Source organism: Hylaeus anthracinus, unplaced genomic scaffold (genome assembly GCF_026225885.1).
Source record: "Hylaeus anthracinus isolate JK02 unplaced genomic scaffold, UHH_iyHylAnth1.0_haploid 11456, whole genome shotgun sequence".
Classification (NCBI taxonomy): Eukaryota; Metazoa; Arthropoda; class Insecta; order Hymenoptera; family Colletidae; genus Hylaeus; species Hylaeus anthracinus.
The window spans coordinates 1-4371 of record NW_026533906.1 but is presented as its reverse complement, the minus strand read 5'-3'; the positions used below and the strand labels follow the sequence as shown (position 1 = coordinate 4371).

The 4371-nt window shown below is 33.6% G+C and overlaps 1 long non-coding RNA gene across 2 annotated transcripts; it reads right to left on the bottom strand.

Moving 5' to 3' along the window:
* Positions 1-862: 862 nt before the first annotated feature.
* On the bottom strand, positions 863-4023 carry LOC128896549 (uncharacterized). Of its 2 annotated transcripts, XR_008462020.1 has the most exons (4): positions 3329-4023; positions 3031-3220; positions 1895-2038; positions 863-950 (listed from the first exon to the last, which is right to left on the bottom strand). It is a non-coding gene; the product is annotated as an uncharacterized LOC128896549 (long non-coding RNA). The 2 variants fall into 2 exon arrangements; XR_008462019.1 differs by having other exon boundaries at positions 1895-3220.
* Between the last annotated feature and the right edge of the window lie 348 nt (positions 4024-4371).

Below are 4371 nucleotides of genomic sequence, written 5' to 3'. Positions count from 1 at the left end.
AATGATTGGCTGGTCTTCGCTTGACCCCCTTTCCTTGCTCACGTTCCCGAGCCTCACCCGATGTTATAAATCGGCATTCCACCTGACGAAAATACTTGTGCAGTTTCGTGACTACCGTGTGACGTAATTGCTGGTCTACTATCCTAATGAAAATTGAAAACTCGAGCAGACGTTAATTAACACGAGTAACGTAACCTGGAACGAAACCGATCATAACAACATCGGTGTTTCAATATTGCTTCTGCTTTTCGTATCAAAGTGTACCGACGATTATGATTAATTTTCTTGCAAAAGCCACTCCCTTTTCTTTGTCAGTTTTTAGGCAATTTTCACAACTTTTTGCAGCCAATACTGCTTGACGTAAACTTTTAAAACGCTCCAACGTAAAAACGCAATAAAAGTACTATCTACTTTTGAAACTTTCACAAAATTATTATGCAAATAGCAGTAACGAGTTACTATAGAGGGTGTCTCCTACATTTCCGGCAAGATTGTAGAACCATGATCTACGAGTGAAAACAAGACAGAACGTTATATGAAGTTTGTTCATATACGCTTCGTTACGATATTATAAGCAAATATTCGATGTGACTTTTTGCTATGTGGAACGTTAAAAAACTTTTTGACTTCTACTTACAGAGAACGCTAAAACAGAAGCTGTACAATACAGCGGTAAATATACGTGAAGAATTAATTCGACGAATTACTAGTTCGGTTGTCGAGATGCAGCAAAATCCTCAGGAAATTCAAAATGTACATTTCAACGACACGTGGACAAAATATGATATAGGTAGGAAATAGAAAAAGCTTTAAAAGGAGTCTTTCGTTATTGTTCATGTGGAATTTAACAGAGCAAACACAATTTTCTTCTTTTAATCCTTGTTTCTTCAAACTCGGGATTGTAAACAAACAACCAATAACACAGTTAATAGCTTCGTAGGTTTAATTCGCTGGAATTAAAAAATGTATATGAATATATGGTACATGGTACACGAAGCGATAAGTGTCTGGGTAGGATTGAAAATAGATGATCATTTTTTTTATCGAGACACGTAGACGTGGGGTGGTTCGGAATTTTAGGCGAGGACGCAGTACTTGAACATTTTACTAACAATATGGCGTTGAGGGGCGTCTCAAGTATCACGTAAAGTGGTTCATCTTATTGTTGGGTGAAAGGTGCGATAATGAAGGCTCCTACCTAGTTGATGATCACTTATTGATTATTCTACAAGAGAAACTGCGCTCTCGAGACTCTTGGAAACCCCATGAATTTTGTTATCCAGCTGACAATGACAATGCTTCATGAATGAAATTGTATAAAAACTTTTTAAAGTAGAAATCAAATTCCCTTTTTCTCTTATGAAATTATTACAGTATTGATGTTTGACTTCTCGAAACATCATGTATGTATTTATGATAAATATAGATTGTCTTAACTTCAAAATTAAACATTTTATTTATAAAATTAAAAACTTTCCTGTTTGGTAATAAATATATGCATGATGTTCTGAGAAATGTCATAAACACTTTTATCTCAATTAAATTATACCAACGATGATTATATATATATATAAATAAAATTATAAGTATTATAATATATAAGTATTATATATATAATCATCGTTGGTATAATTTAGTTGAGATAAAATTATAAGTATTATATATATATAATATAATATATATAATAAATATATATTATATATATACACACTGTATAATAATATATAATTATATTAATTATATATATATAAGTTTTATATTTATTATATATATATTTTATATATATTATATATATATTATATAAATAATATATATAAAACTTGGCAAGAATGCCGATAGGAACTGTTGGTATTTGAAACTATAAAAGAAGAGTAATAATAGATATAGTACTGACCTATTTCGTTATTTTTTTTAATTGTTTCAGGCCAAACAACGTGCCTCCGTAAAATGGCTCCTGTCGAAGGCGTACAACAACCGAGTGCCAGAAAACCTTCGTGAGCCGTATTATGTCGATCACGAGGTACGTAATATTACTCTTCTACGATGCAAGGAACACAGTCGACATTGTATTTCGCTGCTTCTCATTAACGCGAACACGACTTATCCAGTAATTACGTGATATTATATTCAAAGAGGATTCCAGTTCATACGCTCCCATTTCTGTCGCGCATCTTTTACTATCTCCAATCTGTTAACTTTTGCTTAATTCACTGAGCAAAAAGATTCGATCAATCCGGTGTTCTACCAGTCGAAAAGAATACCGTAAATATTAGAAATCGTTGCCTTTTTAATAATACATTAGAAAATTGATAACAATTTTATTAGCAGAGTATTTTCATTTTTTTGTTATGTATTTGGCGAGAGAACAATGAGTCTATGATATTCTTTCGCAACAAATTTTCGGGTCAGATTGTCTGACTTTTTTTTTTTTTTTTATCTCTATTGCATATTGTTTCCATTATTTCTGTTCTATGGAAAGGTGTGATATATTGAGACAGTCATGTATATTGATGTTGAGTCTTCTAAATTGAAAACTTTTTCTAAACAGACCTTATTCTTAAGACTTATTTCTATTCTCTTTTCATCGACAATTGTTATGTAATAAATATTGAAACGTGACGTGAGTCTTTTTTTCCAAAATATTGCACACCGAAGAAATGATGTCTTACTTATAGATATCAGTTTCAAAGTCATATTCATAAAAATTAGAGTCATACGTATCTACAAGCACCATACTATGTGCCTTTCAAACTTATTCCTGCATTTATTTCTCATTTAAAAATCGGAATCGACAGAAATTATTTCAGAATTTACTTGCTTCTTCGATTTAATTATTCTAGTGATGCTTGAAATCGTTGATCAGAATAATGCCAGCGAACGAATACACGTCTATTAAACGACGACTTTTTACCTCGTACATTGTTCCACTCAAGAACACATCTCGTTAGTCGATTGATTAAGGATCATCCCTTTCGGTGAAATTCTCATTTGCCTAAGTGCGTTCGCTGCTAACGAAGCGAAGGTACATACCGTTCCTTCGTTCGTCGACGTCGACGTGAGCTCCTCGATGACCGAAAGACGGTATCCTCAGCTTTGTAAGGTATCCTGAAAACTCTTTTGTGGCACGCGTCATTATTTCGGAATGGAGAAAACCGATCTCACCGTGAAAGCCGTACGAAGTTGTTGGGCGTTGCTGTTCGGGACGTGCTAATAAACTTTTCTGAAAAGAATTCGATAATTAGCAATAGGATCCTTGGGAAACTTACTACGAAGAAACACAAAAATCTTATTGCATCAAACGCGATATGACTTTACGTAGCATGCCTACTTTGAATCGACGTTTTTACCATGGAGCAGTGTGCTTTTTCATTTCACGTTTCTGCCCTTTTTTTTTTATTACGACTCTGCGTTGCACTTACGTAAAGTGTAAATATTTAGATTCCGTTTGAAAATGTAACTCCACTCGTCGTTGCAGTGCACAGAGTCACTGTATTTACGTGATACGCGATTCCTGATGTCATCGCGCGTACCAGCTGCTCTCGCGTTTCGGGCGTATCGTTTTTGTGAATCTTTGACTTTCCACGAACCGAAATGTGTAACGTATGAATAGAAGACTAGGCGGAACATCAAGGTGGACCGATAATGCCACAGCTGTCGTGGCTGTCACCGTTGTCGCGCGAGCATCACCGCACACTGCATCTTCATCAAAAGCTGACATATATGTACAGCTGCTTAACAGTTTGAAGAACTCTTGAAGTAAACAACAAATTCTCTATGCGTTTAACCCGTCAATTCCTAAAAACGCTCTGACCGAACTTTTTTTTTCATATTTTTTCATTTAAATCTGTTAAATTACGTCTGAAACTAATTAACTGTCTAGGTGGTACCGCTATGGAAAAACTATTTCTGTTACATCCCTTACATGACGTTGAGTTTGCTCTGCAAACTCAAGATATGATTCAGAAAAAGTACAAAGATAATTAAAAAAGCGGCCTTTTGGAATTGACCGGTTGAAATTATTTGATATCCAACAAATGTAATCGAATCAAAATCTATTTAATTCTTAGGAATTGAACAATCAAGATACATATGTAGACGAATTTGAATTATTATCACGATATTTATTGACTTATTTCTGGTATGAAAGTTTATCTAAATAAAAAGTGTTTCAAAAGGGGCTTTGTTGATCGTTTAAGAAGTTTTCTAAAAGAGACTTTCATTGACTTATTTCTGGTATAAAAGTATATCTAAATAAAAAGTTCACCAGAAGAGGCTTTATTATTATTTTTTTTTTTTTTAAATAAAACAAATAGTATGGAATATATTCGATTTCTTTTATTTTAAATTAATGTACACATGATTACGACGCAT